The 22185-nt window shown below is 44.0% G+C and overlaps 1 protein-coding gene and 1 non-coding gene across 2 annotated transcripts in view; one reads left to right on the forward strand and one right to left on the reverse strand.

Annotated features, from left to right (window-relative positions):
- Positions 1 to 22185, forward strand: part of LOC126199455 (protein O-mannosyl-transferase TMTC2-like) — a 1057651-nt gene that overhangs the window by 177626 nt on the left and 857840 nt on the right. The gene's annotated exons all lie outside the window — the stretch shown is intronic.
- Positions 1582 to 1656, reverse strand: Trnat-ugu (transfer RNA threonine (anticodon UGU)). Its single transcript has one exon. It is a non-coding gene; the product is annotated as a tRNA-Thr (tRNA).

Below are 22185 nucleotides of genomic sequence, written 5' to 3' on the forward strand. Positions count from 1 at the left end.
ATGTCTTCTCTACACTCATATTTTTTGGGTGGCAGTGTTAGGTGCATAACTTGTCCTGTGAGTGGAATGGCAAAAAAAGAAAAAGAAAAAAAAAAATCTGTCCCATTTCTGAGTTTGTATCTTGCACGCTTCAATAACTCTTTGTACGCTAATTTATCTTCACTTCGAATGATAACGGATGTAGTGGTCTCTATTCGAGTTTGTACACTGTTTCGATGTTAATCCTGTTTATGTCTGCAGCAGCAAATGAATTATTATTATTTCTTGATGCTTTCCCACAGTCCAGGCAGTCAGACAATACGAAAATACACCCCGTCGTTAAGTAAATGGACAATCCCGCAAGCGGTTTGCAGTGAGACGTGACTGAATCTTCCTGTTACCAAGTAGGCAGTATACGTGTTTCATTGTTCTAGCGGCCGGCCGCGGTGGCCGTGCGGTTCTAGGCACTACAGTCTGGAACCGCGGGACTGCTACGGTCGCAGGTTCGAATACTGCCTCGGGCATAGATGTGTGTGATGTTCTTAGGTTAGTTAGGTTTAAGTAGTTCTAAGTTCTAGGGGACTGATGACCTCAGCAGTTGAGTCCCATAGTGCTCAGAGCCATTTGAACCATTTGAACCATTGTTCTAGTGACTCCTGTCTTCTCTGTAATGCATCTTTGTAACTCGAGAACTTTGGAACAAGATCGATCATCTTTACCAAGCCTGCTGTTTGAGAGCAGATGGGAACTAGGGTTATCAATCCATTTGTGGTGCGTCATCTGTGTACAGAAAGGGCGAGGATTTTGCCAGTCATGGCACATCTGGATCCTGGCTTAAAGAGCGCATATGGAAGGGAGGGCGATGTGCTGTGAAATACTTGCAATGAAGTGTCACAACTGTAGGTACAATATTGCTGTGAGACCGAACTTACCGGGAGAATATAAAGCTATGCAAGACTGCCGTACGTCAAGGGGTGCAGTCTTAACATACGGCGTTAGGATTATTGCGCTGTCCGCAGTATACACCCAAGAGCGCCTCGTAATGTTGCCATCGACGCCGTGCTGGTGTATGTTCAGGATTATTGCGCTGCCCGTCGTACCAATCGGTTTGAAATTTGGCAGGACTTTTGTCTGGTCAAATGATCACTAGTTGGCAGCTTCTTGCTGCATCATAGGACGGCAAAGACGGCCGCAGCATTGGCGTCTTGCAGGATCGTCCTGTCATACTTTTCTGAGTAGCGAATGGTGGTAGGCAAGCGTTTCAGGAGTGATGAAGGCGTGAAAACCACCGTCGAGAAGTGTTTGCTCCCACAACCATAAAAATCTCGTCACTGTGGCTGCATACATGTCCGAAGCGGTGGAATGCGTGCCCTACCCGTCATGGGGACGTGTCGAAAAATTAGCCGGGTGTGAGTAATGCTCGCACACTTATGGTTCCGTACAAATTTGATTATAACTATATATGACGGTAGTACCTGTTCCCGAAAGAACAGTTACCGTCAATGACCATGCAGCTTTGCTAGAAATGAAATGATAATTAAATAGACACCCTAGCTGCAAGGAGGCGTTGATACACTTCATTGGGGACATGTTGAAAATGTGTGCCCCGACCGGGACTCGAACCCGGGATCTCCTGCTTACATGGCAGACGCTCTATCCATCTGAGCCACCGCGGGCACAGAGGATAGTGCGTCTGCAGGGAGTTATCCCTTGCACGCTCCCCGTGAGATCCACATTCCCAACATGTCCACAACACTACATTCGTAGTGCGCCTAATAGATGTTTGCCCATCATACTTAGTACTCGTGGCAGATTAATCTACCAAGTCCCGTACGAGTTCGGGCATAGCGTGTGCGTTCGCACAAGAAGGTCAAAGGCCGGGAACCCATATTTTTTTAACTATATATGACGGTAGTACCTGTTCCCGAAAGAACAGTTACCTTCAATGACCATGCAGCTTTGCTAGAAATGAAATGATAATTAAATAGACACCCTAGCTGCAAGCAATGAAGTGTATCAACGCCAGCTTCTTCCTGTTTTCTCGATTGATCTGTGTTCAGTTTTTCAAGGCCTATCCACTGTGCCAACTTATAACTAAATCTGAGGGGGGTGCGATGGGGAGGTTCCCTTGTCAGAACTGAACAGACAGACGTGATGCGATCGATAAAAATACTACAGATACTGCTCAACATATCTGTGCAAAGCATCATCGGATTGTCATTATCGTTTCCATTTCACGACCAATCGGAACTTACCTTCCGAATAGGTCTCGTAGGTAGCCTCCCTTGTTAGATAATGATAACCTTCCCCCCACTCCCCTCTTTCAACAGCTACGTTCGTCAAGTAACAAATATACTATGTGATCAAAAGTATCCGGACACCCCCAAAAACATATGTTTTTCATATTAAGTGCATTGTGCTGCCAGGTACTCCATATCAGCGACCTCAGTAGTCATTAGACATCGTGAGAGAGCAGAATGGGGTGCTCCGCGGAACTCACGGACTTCGAACGTGGTCAGGTGGTTGGGTGTCTCTTGTGTCACTCGTCTGTACGCGACATTTCAACACTGCTAAATATACACTTTTTCCGATGTGATAGTGAAGTGGAAACGTGAAGGGACACGAGCAGCACAAAAGCGTACAGGTTGACTTCGTTTGTTGGCTGACACACTGCGACAGTTGAAGAGGGTCGTAATGTGTAATACGCAGACATCTATCCAGACCATCAAACAAGAATTCCAAGCTGCATCAGGATCCGCTGCAAATACCTTGACAATTAGCCGGGAGGTGAGAAAACTTGGATTAGATGGTCGAGCGGCTGCTCATAAGCCACACATCACGCCAGTATATGCCAAACGACGCCTCGCTTTGTGTGAGGAGCGTAAACATTGGACGACTGAACAGTGGACTAACGTTGTATGGAGTGACGTATCACGGTACACAATGTGACCATCCGATGTCACGTTGTGGGTATGGTCGTGTTTTTCATGGAGAGGGCTTGCACCCCTTGTTGGGTTGGGTTTTTTGGGGAAGGAGACCAGACAGCAAGGTAAACGGTCTCATCGGATTAGGGAAGGACGTGGAAGGAAGTCGGCCGTGCCCTTTCAAAGGAACCATCCCGGCATTTGCCTGGAGCGATTTAGGGAAATCACGGAAATCCTAAATCAGGATGGCCGGAGACGTGATTGAACCGTCGTCCTCCCGAATGCGAGTCCAGTGTGCCCCCTTGTTATTTTGCGTGGCACTATCACAGCACAGGCCTACATTGATGCTTTAAGCACCTTCTTGCTTGCCTCTGTTGAAGAACAATTTGGGGATGGCGATTGCATCTTTCTACACGATCGAGCACCTGTTCATAATGCACGGCCTGTGGCGGAGTGCTTACACGACAATAACATCCCTGTAATGGACTGGCCTGCACAGAGTCCTGACCTGAATCCTATAGAACACTTTTGGGATGTTTTAGAACGCCGACTTCGTGTCAGACCTCACCGACCGACATCGATACCACTCCTCAATGCAGCACTCCGTGAAGAATGGGCTGCCATTCCCCAAGAAACGTTCCAGTACCTGATTGAACGTATGCCTGCGAAAGTAGAAGCTGTCATGAAGGCAAAGGGTGGGCCAACACCATATTGAATCCTGCATTAGCGACGGACGGCGCCACGAACTTGTAAGTCATTTTCAGCCAGGTGTCCGGATACTTTTGATCACATAGTGTATGTTCAACTGGTGTAGTTATATGACGTTTTCAGAAAATGATGCGTTTAAATTACATAAAAAATTAGTAATTGGAACCTTTTTTAACTAACATCAAAGGTCGATATTTTTCTTTGCTATTCAGTACCGGTACTGAAATACTCTCTGTCGTGCACCTAGTTTGCAGAACCTGTAAGTAGCTGCAGCTGCAAGTGACTTCAGACGAAAGGCAGCATGATTCCTTGCGCGCTAAGGCACCGCTGTGTTCCCCCCTCCTCCCCCCCCCCCTCCATCACCCCATGTCGACTGAACTGCTGGGGTGTCTACCGACCTAGTTGTTCGAGGAGTCGCGAAACTCTTTAAGTTCGCTCTTGACTCTGCTTCAGTACTTGACTTTGGCACATTGTTTGTCTTGCTCCGACGTTTACCCCATGTCAGGACGTTTCTGTGCCAGCCAGCAATTTGTAATACACTTTCGTTCAAGACATCGAAGGGCGCTCTCGGAAGCGTAACAGTCTGTTGCCTGGTAACCAGCAGCGGGTCTGTTTGAAATTTTATCGATTAATTAGAAAAGAGCAACAGTTCCGCTGTGGTGAACTGCATGGCTGTGAGCAACCTTTCAGCTTAATGAACTGACTGTTAATACAGTAATGAGCGAAGGTTGTTTAGCTCGAGGATACAACGTTCTAATGTATTTCAGAAAACGATAAGTTAAGACACATCTAGCTTTGCTATCACTTCTGTAATTTCAAAAGTTTTTGATTGTGATGTATCGACGGCAGCTTGTTGCATACCTGCCCTTCCCTAATCTCTCAGTTACGTTTCCGGATACGAAAGATAAATGCTGTCTTGTAGTACTCCATAGTGACGTATATAACTAATGATAAAAGTCACCCTCATGGGAATTGAGACAAAGGGATTCTGCCTGTCCGATTACTAGTGTTTCCTATTTACATCCCTTTCAGAGTTTCCACTTAATGATCATACTGATATCCTGACGTTAGCAAATTTCCATATTCCAATGGACATATGCCACACTGGAGGAGAGGTATTCCTAATGCAAAAATAGTTAACAGAAAAAAAAGGCTGTGAGCACTATGGGACTTAACATCTATGGTCATCAGTCCCCTAGAGCTTAGAACTACTTTAAACCTAACTAACCTAAGGACATCATTCAACACCCAGTCATCACGAATAGTTAACAGACTGCCAGACAGTATACCGTTAAGTCATATATCTCTGAATATGCGAAAGACAAAGGAAAAGATTCCTTCTGTACTTTCATTACCTAGATTAGAGGAACCGTAAACTAGAACATGAAAAGAATACTGTTCCGTGGTATTTTTATTTCTGCTAATCGTGTTACGTTCATGTACAAGCACTTACATAAGCACTTACATAACCTCTGTTTTTAACCCCATTTAAGGAGTAACATAGGGTATGTAAGTCAGTATGTCTGTTTCTTCTCTCTTTCAATGTATACTCTGAAGTACTGCATATTCCTGAATGTTTTCCGCCGAGTTGGAGTCTGTGAAAGGTGGTCATGCATTAAGAACACTGACTCTACTCTTCTACAGGCGGCTTCAGTAGCCTCATTTGCTTTTTGTCTTTCGGTCATCTTCTGTAAACATATTTTTTATGTCTCCTTACGGTCATACCATGTGCCCAAGTTATCAACACGCAGATTTTTTCTGTATACCATGAAAAGCAGAATTTCTACACTACTGGCCATTAAATTAGCTACACCAAGACGAAATGCAGATGATAAACGGATATTCATTGGACGAATATATTATATTAGAACTGACATGTGATTACATTTTCACGCAATTTGGGTGCATAGATCCTGAGAAATCAGTACCCAGAACAACCACCTCTGGCCGTAATAACGGCCTTGATACGCCTGGGCATTGAGTCAGAGCTTCGACGGCGTGTACAGGTACAGCAGCCCATGCAGCTTCAACACGATACCACAGTTCATCAAGAGTAGTGACTGGCGTATTGTGACGAGCCAGTTGCTCGGCCACCATTGACTAGACGTTTTCAATTGGTGAGAGGTCTGGAGAATGTGCTGTATTCAGAAAGGCCCGTACAGGACCTGCAACATGTAGTTCAAATGGCTCTGAGCACTATGGGACTTAACATCTATGGTCATGAGTCCCCTAGAACTTAGTACTACTTAAACCTAACTAACCTAAGGACATCACACAACACCCAGCCATCACGAGGCAGGGAAAATCCCTGACCCCGCCGGGAAGCGAACCCGGGAACCCGGGCGTGGGAAGCGAGAACGCTACCGCACGACCACGAGATGCGGGCTGCAACATGTAGTCGTGCATTATCCTGCTGAAATGTAGGGTTTCGCAGGGATCGAATGAAGGATAGAGCCACGGGTCTTAACACATCTGAAATGTAACGTCCACTGTTCAAAGTGCCATCATTGCGAACAAGAGGTGACCGAGACGTTTAACCAATGGCACCCCATACCATCACGCCGGGTGATACGTCAGTATGGCGATGACTAATACACGTTTCCAATGTGCGTTCCCCGGGATGTCGCGAAACATGGATGCGACCATCATGATACTGTAAAGAGAACCTGGATTCATCCGAAAAAATGATGTTTTGCCATTCGTGCACCCAGGTTCGTCGTTGAGTACACACCATCGTAGGCCTCAAGGGTAACCGCAGCCATGGTCTCCGAGATGATAGTCCATGCTGCTGCAAACGTCGTCGAACTGTTCGTGCAGATGGGTGTTGTCTTGCAAACGTCCCCATCTGTTGACTCAGTGATCGAGACGTGGCTGCACGATCCGTTACAGCCATGCGGGTAAGATGCCTGTCATCTCGACTGCTAGTGATACGAGGCCGTGACGCCGTTGGGATCCTGTACGGCGTTCCGTATTACCCTCCTGAACCCACCGATTCCATATTCTGCTAACAGTGATTGGCTCTCGACCAACGCGAGCAGCAATGTCGCGATACGATAAACCGCAATCGCAAACGCACTGTCCTTTAATGCCTTGTGCACTCGATACAACCGTCACCCGTATATTGTTCATATCGCTATCCCATGACTATTCACCTCAGTGTATATTAAACATACTGATATTATGGTACAACATACTCGAAAGATACACGTGCATTTGATCTCAAACATAGTAAGAGTTATAATAGAAAGGGAAAGAAGATAAGACTCGACACTGTTTGAGAATAGTAAGGAAGCACTATTATACACATTTGCGAAAGTCAACAGGTTTGAGTTTCGTCACCAAGACTGAACAAGCACCCAATAAAACAACTGTTCCGAGAGCTGTTTGGCAGATGCTGTGAATATGAAAATCAGTCAACTTTTGGAAGAGGAGCAGTTCATTGAATACTATCAATTTAGCCGGCCGGGGTGGCCTAGCGGTTCTAGGCGCTACAGTCTGGAACTGAGCGACCGCTACGGTCGCGGGTTCGAATCCTGCCTCGGGCATGGATGTGTGTGGTGTCCTTAGGTTAGTTAGGTTTAAGTAGCTCTAAGTTCTAGGGGACTGATGATCTCAGAAGTTACGTCCCATAGTGCTCAGAGCCATTTGAACTATCAATCTAAGGAAAGAAACAGGAAGTAACAGGAAGATTACTGATTTGCAAAACGCATGGTCATCAAGTTCTAAGTGGGAAAATTATCTGATATACCTTGCAAAAATACGCTTGGAGTTTTGTGTTACATAAATTCTATTACGAAAGTAAAATATGGAAAGAGAGACAATGGCAACTATCAGACAAAATGAGCTCACTGACCCCAGAATAGCGCGCCAAGGAACTGAATTTTAAATCTCACAAAACGAGGGCACACTTCCTGATTGAGTATCAGCAACAATTCCTTCTGAGAAATTGCTTAAAAGGAAAAGTAATGCCGAATACAAGACAAGCTAGCAGAATTTTAGAAATGGTGTTCATTTACCGTAGCATGCTTTCTTCCCTGCAATGCCGTTCTTGTCATGAACTGAATGTCGAAACAGCGAAACGGCACTCGGTTTGGCAAACGTGTCCATCATGACACAAAAAGAACTTTAAGTCGTGACTCTCCACACCGAACTTGTTCCCTCGTAGTGTTTTCTAGGGGGAAATCATCGCTTATGGTCGATCAGAACACAGCTGATTAGTAAACGCTTACACCGGAGTCTAACATGTACAGTCAAGGCACCTTCGCTCATTTTTAAATAGTTTTTATACTATGGAGCGTATGTGGTGGCTTAAAAATCGGCAATAACTAAAAAATGAAACCACATCTGTTTTTCTTCGGGTTCCTGTGCACCGTGGGAGGTAAGAAACGCTGCGCTACAGGGCAGCTTATTCAACATTTTCTTGTGATCTGCAGATATTTATTGAAGAGTGTAGCTTTTTTTAAAAAAAAAACACTAGTAAACAGCAGAAGAAGTGATCTTTTTGCTGAAAGATGTCGTAAATCTCCTCAACAATGTGAAGTTTTTTTCAGCACACTTTTAGTAAAATCAATAAATGTAGAACGTAGGAAACTTGCATAGACTGCAGCATCTACATTATTTAACGCATCAAATAAGCCACCAAAATTAAAGTTGAAGGGAAAACTACACAGACATGATAATAAAACGATGAGAGCCTTAAAACTTTTCCCGACAGAGAAGAAACCAATCCCACAACTTTTACACTGCTATACATAAGCCACAAACGCCAAGAATCTTCAAGGTATTGGCTTTTGAAGGAAAAGTAGTAACATTAAAAATATATTAGTGTATTAGGAAATCGGGGACGTGTAAGGATCATTAGACTCCACACAAAATTGTTACATGCAGCGGAAGTTGTCTGTAATAATAAGAAAAGAAAACCATATAAATATAGGGTGCATCGAAAAGGAATTTACAGCTTCGGAATGATATAGAAATTTAATGAGATAACTTACAGAATCGGTAGATGTGTCATTTTGTAACAAACAACCTCGAGCTCGATCTACGTAGCGCATCAATACTCTATTACACCACCAGGGGCGCCAATGTAGCTCACAGTCAAAATGGCTGCATTCACTGGTGCGATTACGCCACCAGGGGCGCGAGTGTAGCGCACCGTCAAAATGGCTGCTTTCACTGGTGCGAAGTGTGCTAACTGTGCAGTTTGCTTTCATGAAACGAACTCTGCAACAACTGTATATGCTTGAAAACTTTTTAATTCCACAGATCAATGAAGATGACCGAGATAGGATGGTTTGTATTGTATAGTATGTTAACCGGGGACCTAGAAACGACGGAGAGGCTCCGTCCCTGCCACAGCCTCAGTGGTCCACAACCCCACGACGACTACCGCAGTCCACTTCACCCCTCCGCCGCCCCACACTGAACCACTCTTTCAGGGTTATTGTGCGGTTCGGCCCCCAGTGCCCCCCCCCCCCCCCCTGGGAACATCTCACACGACACTAGTGTAACCCCTATGTAAACGTGGTAGAGTAATGGTAGTGTACGTGTACGTGGGGAACTTGTTTATGGAGCAATCGCCGACATAGTGTAACTGAGGCGGAATAAGGGAAATCACCCCGCATTCGCCGAGGCAGATGGAAAACCGCCTAAAAACGATCCACAGATTGGTCGGCTCACCGGACCTCGACACAAGTCCGCCAGGCGGATTCGTACCAGAGACCAGGCGCTCCTTCCCAATCCAGAAATCCGTGCAATAGACCGCACGACTAACTGGGCGGCCTGGGATGGTTTACTGCCAGCAAGACAGTGCAGCATTCAATTTCCTTACGGATTCGAGATTTCCATGATAATTGCTACACAAAGACCGTGTGTGTGTTCCTCCCCTATCAAACAATTTGGCGGAACTTAAAAATCGAACCTATACTTACGTCGCACAAGTTACGTCTGGTTTGCTGCAACGAGTGTGGGAAGAAACTTATTACCAGTGGGATGTTTGCCGCATCACAAATGGTAGTCACATCGAACAAAAATGACATTTGACACTTTTATGTGAAACTAGAGGTTGTTTGCTACAAACGAGTCCACCGAGTTCAACCGAACACCAGTTCTACCTCACTCATTTTTTTAGCGATTCATGGTCCAGCTTGTCGGAATACACAGTTGACGGTCAAGTTAACTACAAGCGCCAAGCAGAGATACCCACAGACGTTCAACTTCAGCGCTGCGTATAACGATAGTTCGAGGACGAAGTAATGGAAGTAGAATTGCACTCCCTAGCAACCGACGCGAAACAGTAATACAAACAAGCTCGTTTGTAACCACACAGAGTACGAATTGAGTACTTGAGGAACCAGAGTATATTTTATAAACTGTCGTTATGTAGAGGGCTGAGTGGAGACACCTGTGGGTGAAATCAGGATAGCTGTTGGGAACCTGTGAAGCGTCAACGACGCCAGTAAAACATTTCAGTTACTCATTCACAATGTTTACAAGTCGTCGCTTTTCTGCAGCAGCATCGGCTGTTGCTGTTCAGCTGAGTGTTGGATTCTAGGTGACGTCCGTGGATTCAGTTCAGCGTTTGCGCGCCCAGGAGGTGACGTCAGCAACTGTGGCGGCGCGGCGGCTGCCCAGTGCGAAGTGTTCTCGCGCCGGCTGCAGAGTGTATTCGGTCCCACTCTGAATTCTAAGTTGACCTTTGATGACCCATCCGCGACGTATCCGGTTTCGGTAGTCATGTGGTCGGGGTACGCTTCAGCGTCCGAAGGCGCCTGGGTGTTGAACAGGAACGTGGGCCCCAAGAGACCCTGTTTCTGGATACCGCGTTGAAGTCTTGTATTGGCAGCAGTCTGCGATGTGGTGTTGTCGGAAGACAATCAGTTCACCCATCAATAGATGGTAAGCAGCGACCAGGATGAAGGCCATCGTCTTGAATATATCTTCTATTAGTTCATAGACTATGCTAGAGCATCTACGACATAGATTCTTTACAGCATTGTAATCATGGAATCGAATGCTATAACTGCGAATGCCATCAATCCCAATGATCGGCTCCTGACAAGAGGGAGCTAGCATGACGCTATGACGTAAAGCTCATTCGCAACGACTATGTCCTCCTTACTCTACTCCCCGCTTAGTCCTCCTTATTCTACTCCGAATCATCCCGATGTTTGTTTACATACACGGGCCGCTGCTACAGTCTGGGCTGTACATGTTGAGGACACACAGTCTACGATGTGGATCGGTAGGCAGTCGACCGTTCTCAGTTGTGGTAGTTCGATCGCTTTTAGTGTGAATAACATGTCTCTTAACTCGTTCAATAAGTGTTACTGTACACGCACTGGTTTTATAAATTAGTGGCAGTGTTCTTGCCACATACTTAAAGTGTGTAAAACTAAATTATAGTGCCAACTAAATGTGAACATGTGAAGCTGTCTTTGCAAGCGGACGTAGAGCCCAGTGACGTGAATGAGTGGATCAATACAGCTGATGATGACTGCACAACAGAAGCCGATTTAGTTGACGACCAACTGATTGACGCTCTAAGTCGATGAGAACGATGAGAACGATAAATATTTTGACGACAACGAACCTCGCTCGAGCATCACATACGGATGCTAAAAATGCTTTTGATATACCCCTTTAATATATCGAACAAAACTCTACGTCTACCCCAATAGACATTTTCTGGATTGGAAAATGGCGAGAATATCGCATCAAAAGCAATGTTGTCAACTACGTAAAAGAATATTACAATTTTTTTTTCAGCCTGCTTAAGAACGGAACATTTTTTCCGCGCGATTTTTCATGTTTCAAACAGTTAAGTGCTGATCAGCTGCGTGTCAACGCAGTACTGTAATAAGGTATGTACTAATGTTAAACTTTCATTCGTAGTAACAATATCTTTCTGTTCAGTACAGTCGTACTTTGCAGTATAGGCACTATTGCACATTACACTTCCATAAAACATTTTTTAGTGTGTGAACGTTATCTTTTCGTTTTGTTGCCGTTTCAGCATGGAACAATATTTTAGACATTATTTCCAGTTGAACGTTAAAGTTGTGCTGTACCATGCTGAGATGTTATGGGTCAATAAAAGTGTTACTCTTATAACACGAGCACTTTTTCTGTTCCGATCATGTTTCCAGTCCTGATCTGAGGCACTTTCCCACGGTTCACGTGGCTGCCCCCGTCGGAGGTTTGAGTCCTCCTTCGGGCATTTGTATTATCCTTAGCGTAAGTTAGTTTGAACTAGATTAAGTAGTGTGCAAGCCTAGGGACCGATGACCTCATCAGTTTGGCCCCGTAGGAACTTCTACATCTACATACATACACTGCAATCTACCATACGGTGCGTGGCGGACGATACCTCGTACCACAACTAGCATCTTCTCTCCCTGTTCCACTCCCAAACAGAACGAGGGAAAAATGACTGCCTATATGCCTCTGCACGAGCCCTAATCTCTCTTATCTTATCTTTGTGGTCTTTCGGCGAAATGTAAGTTGGAGGCAGTATAATTGTACTGCAGTCAGCCTCAAATGCTGGTTCTCTAAACTTCCTCAGTATCGATTCACTAAAAGAACGCCTCCTTTCCTCTAGAGACTCCCACCCGAGTTCCTGAAGCATTTCCGTAACACTCGCTTGATGATCAAACCTACCAGTAACAAATCTAGCAGGCCGCCTCTGAATTGCTTCTATGTCCTCCCTCAATCCAACCTGATAGGGATCCCAAACGCTCGAGCAGTACTCAAGAATAGGTCGTATTAGTGTTATATAAGCGGTCTCCTTTATAGATGAACCACATCTTCCCAAAATTCTGCCAATGAACCGCCACCGCTTAGCGAGATTCTACTGTAGCTCGTTTCTCTGACACTGGCTGCAGCAAGATCTAATAATTACTGTGCCAGGATCTATAGAGGGGTGATATAAATTCAAAAGCACAAAAACAGTTTTTACAAAAATGGAGGAAGGCTGCAGGTAGACAAGTTGCGGGTCTCAGTGCTAAATAAAACAAACAGCGCCAACTCTTCACCGACACAAGACGTACGTCGGTGCGAATCCGCAATGTTACACATTGGTTTGCAGATGTCATTAACGACCGTTGCATGCATACATGTTAACACTTCTTGCTGAGCTTGTTCGAGTTTGTAGCTGCTTTATGAGCCCTTAAGCCTCTGATGAAGTCTCCAGCACTGAAAGACGAAACGTTAGGTAGAGAATTATGTCTTGGACCACAGCTCTATACCCATAAAGCTGATATCAGCAATTACGCAAATACCGGCAGCGCAAGACTGCATTTTATGATCAAATTATAATTGTTCGTCTCGTGGTAGCAGCACGATGTTTCTACTGGTTTTTGTGTGGGTTTATTGGACGTTACAAGAGCTTTTCGGTGATGTTATCACTGACCTGGCGCATGGTTCGTCTGCGGCTGGGCGACGCCACAGGTCAAGAACGCGCCTTTGGAGTCAGCTGACTGTACAGGTAGGGTAGGGGGCGGTCAGTGGGACAAGGACCTGATACAGCCGCTAATATCCATTTCCAGGAAGCGGCCCGGCCGTGCATAAAACAAGCCCGTTCCTAGAACTGGCGGCTATCGGATATTCTTCTGCTAGGACAAAACCTTTACGTAACTCAACGAGGCGCAGGTCGGTCTTATTGCGGTGCGTCCATTCTTCGTTATCCAGTGAGTCAGTTGCGTTCAGATTTCAGCAACAGACAAATAAATTTTTCTGTCCGAAGAATAAAATATTTAGCAGTTACACATAAGTTTCTTAGAATAATAATTAACCATGTTGTGCTTCAGCGTATCTATATTCTCCGGAATCGTTATAAACGTATGACTTTGAATGTATTTTGAGCATTGCGTTATTTTGCTACCAATCCTGCGTTCAGTCTTCGGACAATGCTCTTCACTGAATCGTGATGCCCTAAATGCTTAATTTGTATCTGTTCTTCCTATACTACGGAGAATCGCTGATGCCGGCTTTATCAAATTCGGCGCAATTGTAAAATGTTCTTCATTTCATATGTGTCAGACGGATATCATAACTGGATTTTGAGTGAAATATCTGATGTTCTTCAAGGCACTGTTCGTTGAATCTTGGTTTGATGAAATATGAATTGCCGTGCTAAAACATAACAGTCTAATTCTATACCGTTCGAAGCTAGGGTTCATACGAACTAATATACGTGGCAGGCCCTGGAATGTTTACTTCCTAAAATGTTATCAGATTCTGTGTTAGATCGCCCCTCTGATGCTTTCAACTAGACAGGGGCAGTTGTGAAGATGTTGTTGACCTGAAAAATGTCCTCCCAACTAAACATCTGCAACTGTCTATTCTTGATGGCCTCTCTATGCAGCTGCTCCCAAATCTTTTATATGAAATCTGAGGTCGGCTTACTACCTCTGTAGAACTAAAGACAATCTCCTGAGGAATCGTACTATATTGTACCATCTTAAATACACAATGGAAGAACAACTAAATCTTAGCAGTACCTAAATTTAACTTAGTGGTTATCTGGTCCAGACTGTATACCAATTAGGTTCCTTTCGGAGTATACTGATCCATTAGCTCCATACTTAACAATCATATACAACCGTTCGGTCGACGAAAGATCCGTACCCAAGGACTGGAAAGTTGCACAGGTCAAACCAATATTCAAGAAAGGTAGTAGGAGTAATCCACTAAATTACAGGCCCATATCCTTAACGTCGATATGCAGCAGGATTTTAGAACACACATTATGTTCGAACATAATGAATTACCTCGAAGAAAACCGTCTATTGACACACAGTCAACATGGGTTTAGAAAACATCGTTCCTGTGAAACACAACTAGCTCTTTATTTACATGAAGTGCTGAGTGCTATTGACAAGGGGTTTCAGATCGATTCCGTATTTCTGGATTTCCAGAACGCTTTTGACACTGTACCACACAAGTGGCTAGTAGTGAAATTGCGTGCTTATGGAATATCGTCTCAGTTATGTGACTGGATCTGTGATTTCCTGTCAGAGAGATCACAGTTCGTTGTAATTGACGTAAAGTCATCGAGTAAAACAGAAGTGATTTCTGGCGTTCCCCAAGGTAGTGTTATAGGGCCTTTGCTGTTCCTTATCTATATAAACGATTTGGGAGACAATCTGAGCAGGCGTCTTCGGTTGTTTGCAGATGACGCTGTCGTTTATCGACTAATAAAGTCATCAGAAGATCAAAACAAACTGCAAAACTATTTAGAAAAAATATCGGAATGGTGCGAAAAGTGACAGTTGACCTAGGCGCTTCAGTTTGGAACCGCGTGACCACTACTGTCGCAGGTTCGAATCCTGCCTCGGGCATGGATGTGTGTGATGTCCTTAGGTTAGTTAGGTTTAATTAGTTCTAAGTTCTAGGGGACTGATGACCACAGATGTTAAGTCCCATAGTGCTCAGAGCCATTTGAACCATTTTTGACTTTAAATAACGAAGAGTGTGAGGTTATCCACACGAGTGCTAAAAGGAACGCGTTAAACTTCGGTTACACGATGAATCAGTCTAATCTAAAAGCCGTAAATTCAACTAAATACCTAGGTATTACAATTACGAACAATTTAAATTGGAAGGAACACACAGAAAATGTTGTGGGGAAGCCTAACCAAAGACTGCGTTTTATTGGCGGGACACTTAGAAAATGTAACAGACCTACCAAGGAGACTGCCCACACTAAGCTTGTCCGGTCCTCTTTTAGAATACTGCCGCGCGTTGTGGGGTCCTTACCAGATAGGACTGACAGAGTGCACCGAAAAAGTTCAAAGAAAGGCAGCACGTTTTGTATTATCGCGAAATATGGGAGAGAGTGTCACAGAAATGATACAGGATTTGGGATGGATATCATTAAAACAAAGGCGTTTTTCCTTACAACGGAATCTTCTCACGAAATTCCAGTTACCAACTTTCTAAGTAAATTTTCCTTACAGTCGAAACATCGTCAAGAACTGCTACTCACGACTTTTTTTTCTGAACCAGTTGATTGCAGAGCAGAGACGGACGGCTCCTTCTGACGTTATTGTGAAAATTAATTCTTCCACACGTAAACAAACGAAACCTTTGCAAGTGGCAGCAACACTATAAACACTGATAAATCACCAGAAATCCTGTTAGACAACGGAAATTACACTCTCAGAGATGTTTACGCATGGGCAGTGTGTAATAAAATGGAATAAAATTCTATCGCATTAACCTTAGGTGCTACGTTTATAGATGGTGTAACAAGCACAAGGGTTGTAGGGATGTTTATTGACTGTCGATTAAATGGGTTGAAGACACTAAGATGCTGGCAAAGGAACGTTATCTGCGTGTTTCGCTCTTGGGCTTCTGTCATATGTTTGCAACATCTAATGTCTAGTGGTTACGTGCTATTCTTACGTACTCTAAGTTATTATCTACGGGATTATTTTTTAGGGATCAACTGCACTAAATTTGGATATAATTTTAAACTGGAGAAAAGGACCCTAAGCATAATTACTAGAAGAAGTATTTGAGCTTGTTGTAAATAACTGTTTAAAAATCTAGGTATCATTACGGCACCACGTGAGAACATTTACCAATCTGTCGTGGATACCAGAGAAGACATTAGTCAATGCTTATATTTCACTAATAGTTCTATGCATAATCATGAAAGAAGAGCCGCTTTGCCCTTAAATTAAAAAAAAACCTCAAAACAGCATTTTCTATCATGGAATAAAATTTTATAATAAATTTCCAAAGGAGGTGAACGAGAATACTGAAAAAAATCTGTTTAAAAAGGTAACTAAGACGTTCTTTTACTACACAGTCAATGATAACTTAGAGGACTCAGTGTAATGGTTAACAGTGAAAGGAAGTACGTATGTCAACTTTGTCGCATCACCGTACTGTAACGTTTTTGCAAGAAAAATCATGAGCTAGTATGTGGATGACAGTGAAGTCTTGTCATGCTGTGATGCTAACTCAGTTTTTCAGGTAGACTGAGGGGAGGACATAAAGAGTTTTCCCAATTGACTGGATCAGTTTTCTGAGCGGACTGGAGTTAGTGCAAGCAGTGTAGTAGTAAATTCGTTGTTCCTGAGTCATCAATAGAGGTCTTTGATGTGCGCAGCGGTGAAGAGTAAAACGGTTTTTACATATAAGAACACTGTACTATAGAGACCAACCGAATGAGGTAGTGCACTGTGAAGACGCAGACTTCGTATTGAGGAGTATGCAGCTTGCTCTGTCCAGCCATCCTGTTTTATGTTTCCCGTGGTCTTTGTAAGTCATTTCAGGCACATCCGTCCACCTGTCCTACTTCTAGGACTTGTAGAGGGTATTGAGTACATAATAATTTGAATAGGAGTTTCTATTCATATGCGTGACGCGTCCACGTCTACTGACGGAAAGAGAAAGGTGTAAGAGCTACTTGTTCTGGTATGCAATAGTGTAGACAGGATAACGTGTATTACGTTAGACCAGGGGTCTCCAAACTACGGCCCGCGGGCCGAAACTGGCCCGCGAGGGCCGGCAAACCGGCCCGCGTTAGCTGGCCGGACATCCCCGGTATCCGGCCCGCCAAATATTTGAGGTGGTACCTATACTGTCAACAATTGAGTTTCGAGGCCTATCGCGACCAATACACCGTGACATTGTCGGAGCTATATCTTTACAAAGCGGAAGGTCATGGTTAAACTTGTGGCTATCCACAATAAACAGACAGACCATTCTCCGTGCGATAGTGAAAAAAAAAGAAAGAACGGTTAACAGAGTACTTTGGCGGAAACATTTTAAGTAAAAAAATTCTTTGCATTTTATTCTACTCACGAGTCTGGTGCAAGTCTTTCAAATGGACGCCACTTCGGCGACTAGACTTAGTAATCAATTATTATGAAAGATGCTTCTTAAGCGAGGTTTCACTTTCTTTTGATTACGTTGTAAAATACACATAGCAAGTAAATCGTAAAAATATTTTTATTTTAAGGCAATTTAAAGAAAATACAATACCAGGTGTACATAATGATATTGGATATTTTAGTCGTAACTGATGTATAAAAATAACTGTAATTAATTTATATCTTGAAAACTCACAGTGTTAGAGTATTCATATAAAGAAATTTAACATCTTAGTGATAATTAGTGACTTTTATGTAGCTGTAACTTTCCTTTCATAATTACCTCCAGTTGTGGATCAAGTTTACTGGTAGAGATAATCATCAGCGACTTCAAATGCTCATCACTTAATTTTGATCTGTAAATACTTTTTGCATGTTTCATTTTGGAGAAAGTTTTTTCACACAGATAAGTAGTGCCAAAAGCGGAAAAAAAGCCACGGGCAAATTTATGTAAATTTGGAAACTGTGCGGATGGAAGACACTTATAAAATTCCAGTAATGTTGATTGTGAATGTTTTTCTTTAAAAAAGTCGCTACATTGCAAATCAGTAATTTCAAACTGAAGTTCTGCGGGTAACGCTTCTATATCGACGTCAAAGTGATTTTGAAATATCTTGATATCGTTTGAATTTGCACCCATATCTGAAAAACGTGATTCAAAATTAATTTTTAAAGCGCCCAAAGCGTCAATTGCGAAAGTTACAGGAAACGGAATCTCAGTTTGCTGACTGAATGTTTGGCATGTATTAAAATGCGTGAAGCATACTTTGTTCAACTGAGATTGAAACAAAGCAATCTTTTGTCGAAACGACGTAACATGCGTATATAAATCAGGCAGAAGCTGGTTTTCACCTTGAAATTTTAAATTAAGGTCATTCATATGTTTAGTTAAGTATGTACGAAATGCTAGCTTCCATAACCACTCACCATGAGTGGCCCTAATGACTTCGTGGAGGAGTCAATGTGGCCCGCGGACTAAAAAGTTTGGAGACCCCTGCGTTAGACGGCCACCTGACGTTAATTAACGTCTCCATTGCTACGAGACATCTGTAGAGATAGAGGAAGATATGGTGGCACGAATTCTGCCAGCTGCACTAAAAATTGAACAGACACCACGTGGGAGGAGAGCGTTCACCAGAACGTGCTTCGTAGGTACATTGTCTGTAAGAGCGTTGGTGGTCGCCACATCGATCCCTTGTTGTAATACAAGAGTACTGTTCTGTACGTACGGAATGCTGGGTTCTTTTGTGTTTTGGAATAATGCAAACACATAATATTTGAGTCTTAATACAAACAAATGTGCTTAATGATGAAGGGACGTTTCATTAAGCTTCCTTTCGAATTGTTACCTAATGACTGTACTACGTCACGAGTAATTTAATTCCTCAAGCAGAAGTGGATAAGTTAAACATCTGAATTGAAACAAATGTAAAACAGAAACGGTACGTTTCTGGGCATATGTTCCTGTTCAAAATACACTACTGGCCATTAAAATTGCTACACCAAGAAGAAATGCAGATGATAAACGGGTATTCATTGGACAAATACATTATACTAGAACTGACACGTGATTACATTTTCACGCAATTTGGGTGCATAGATCCTGAGAAATCAGTACCCAGAACAACCACCTCTGGCCGTAATAACGACCTTGATGCGCCTGGGCATTGAGTCAAACACAGCTTGGATAGCGTGTACAGGTACAGCTGCCCGTGCAGCTTTCACACAATACCATAGTTCGTCAAGAGTAGTAACTGGCGTATTGTGACGAGCCAGTTGCTCGGCCACCATTGACCAGACATTTTCAATTGATGAGAGATCTGGAGAATGTGCTGGCCAGGGCAGCAGTCGAACATTTTCTGTATCCAGAAAGGCCCGTACGAGACCTGCAACATGCGATCGTGAATTATCCTGCTGAAATGTAGGGTTTCGCAGGGATCGAATGAATGCTACAGCCACGGGTCGTAACACATCTGAAATGTAACGTCTACTGTTCAAAGTGCCGTCAATGCGAACAAGAGGTGACCGAGACATGTAACCAATGGAACCCCATACCATCACGCCGGGTGATACGCCAGTATGGCGATGACGAATACACGCTTCCATTGTGCGTTCACGGCGATGTCGCCAAACACGGATGCGACCATCATAATGCAGTAAACAGAACCTGGATTCATCCGAAAAAATGACGTTTTGCCTTTCGTGCACTCAGGTTCGTCGTTGAGTACACCATCGCAGGCGCTCCTGTGTGTGATGCAGCGTCAAGGGTAACCGCAGCCATGGTCTCCGAGCTGATAGTCCATGCTGCTGCAAACGTCGTCGAACTGTTCGTGCAGATGCTTGTTGTCTTGCAAACGTCCCCATCTGTTGACTCAGGGATCGAGACGTGGCTGCACGATCTGTTACAGCCATGCGGATAAGATGCCTGTCATCTCGACTGCTAGTGATACGAGGCCGTTGGAATGCAGCACGGCGTTCCGTATTACCCTCCTGAACCCACCGATTCCATATTCTGCTAACAGTCATTGGATCTCGACCAACGCGAGCAGCAATGTCGCGATACGATAAACCGCAATCGCGATAGGCTACAATCCGACGCCAGTCAACTGCTGTTTGTGTATGAGAAATCGGTTGGAAACTTTCCTCATGTGTGCACGCTGTAGGTATCGCCACCGGCGCCGACCTTGTGTAAATGCTCTGAAAAGCTAATGATTTGCATATCACAGCATCTTCTTCCTGTCGGTTAAATTTCGCGTCTGTAGCACGTCATCTTCGTGGTGTAGCAATATGCGACGAATGTCAACAGCTTTGATAAGCACGCCTGAAAAAAAAATTAGCCACGCTCAACAGACACAACGCTACTACCCTGTAACACCGCCTCTAGCCTGGGAATGACGTCAGTTCGTCGAGGAAGAGAATCCACGCCTTTCTTATAGTAGGCGATTACAGTTGCAGATAGTCCTCGCTGATTACATAGGTACCAAACTGCGGGGATGTTGTTGCTACGTGTTACCTGCTATTATAAACAGTCCCCGACATTTTCTGTGGAATTAAGATCTGGAGACTTAACGTGCCACTCGAGACGTGATAGGCTGTATGTAATTTGGTCAAACAAGGCGTGCAATCTGTGAATACGACCATTTCCATCTTGGAAGACGGTAGTGCACACAGATACACAGATGTGGTTGAAAGAACAACATTTGGTCACCAAAACTGTTGAAGTAAACATACTAGGTAGCCTAAATGAGCGCTCCAAAAACGTCATAGAATGACCTCCATCATGGAATACACCCTCCATGTACTTGGAGTTCAACGTATCATTTGACTGAATAAGAGGCACAATTAAGACTTGTCGGGCCGTAATAGACACTCAGGTATTTCCAATTTCTGTGTTTTTTTCGTCACTGAAAGTGAGCAGCTTAAAATGTCGCTGTAAGCAATAGCCTTTTGAGAGGGAACCGATTCAAAATGTCCATAGCAAGCAATTCCCTTCAGAATGTCCGTTCGGAAACTGATTAAGATGTTTTGTAAACCCTCGTCGCCAGTTCTGTAAAGGCCTGGTCGCTACTGCTGTGGAGGCCGAGTTGCCACTGTTGATACGGTAGGCCGAGTTTGTGAGTTCGTGAAACGGCTTCTGTTGCAGTACACCGCTAAGACAATTTCCCCCTGCCACTATTACACAGCTATGCCCCAGGGTCAGGTAACCGGATAGGAGAACGAATGTTCTACAACTCTCCAGCAAATTAGTAACAAAGTCACACAAATGAGTTAAAAGATATACTTATCTTTGTGACTAGTTGAATAATGAGGGCCGTCCGCTGTGGGCGAGCGGTTCTAGGCGCTTCAGTCCGGAACCGCGCTGCTACTATGGTTGCAGGTTCAAATCCTGCCTAGGACAAGGATGTGTGTGATGTTCTTAGCTTAGTTAGGTTTAAGTAGTTCTAAGTCTAGGGGAATGATGACCTCAGATGTTAAGTCCCATAGTGCTCAGAGCCAATTGAACCACTTAAATAATGAGGTCTGTAACAGTGCATGTAATATAAACACAAAAAAGGCCCTCAAGGGCTAAATGTAAGCAATCGTAGGTAAGAAAGTTCCTGGCAGATTAAAACTGTGTGCCGAACCGAGACTCGAACTCGAGCTCGAGTTCGAGTCCGGCACACAGTTTTAATCTGACAGGAAGTTTCATATCAGCGCACACTCCGCTGCAGAGTGAAAACCTCATTCTGGAAGCATCCCCCAGGCTGTGGCTAAGCCATGTCTCCGAAATATCCTTTCTTTCAGGAGTGCTAGTTCTGCAAGTTTCACAAGAGAGCTTCTGTAAAGTTCGGAAGGTAGGAGACGAGATACTTGCAGAAGTAAAGCTGTGAGGACGGGGCGTGAGTCGTGCTTGGGTAGCTCAATTGGTAGAGCACTTGCCCGCGAAAGGCAAAGGTCCCGAGTTCGAGTCTTGGTCCGGCACACAGTTTTAATCTGCCAGGAAGTTTCATATCAGCGCACACTCCGCTGCAGAGTGAAAATCTCATTCTGGAATCGTAGGTAAACTTCACAGTACGTAGCAAATGCAGTTTACTGTCTCTTCACTTCTGAAAGTTTACTAAACAACGCTCCCTTTCTACAGTCAAGTAAGTGAGAGCTGCTCTTCTACCTTCCGATTAGGCTTCTGCCCGTTGTCGTCCGATCATTGGAAG

The sequence above is a fragment of the Schistocerca nitens genome, chromosome 8 (genome assembly GCF_023898315.1).
Source record: "Schistocerca nitens isolate TAMUIC-IGC-003100 chromosome 8, iqSchNite1.1, whole genome shotgun sequence".
Classification (NCBI taxonomy): Eukaryota; Metazoa; Arthropoda; class Insecta; order Orthoptera; family Acrididae; genus Schistocerca; species Schistocerca nitens.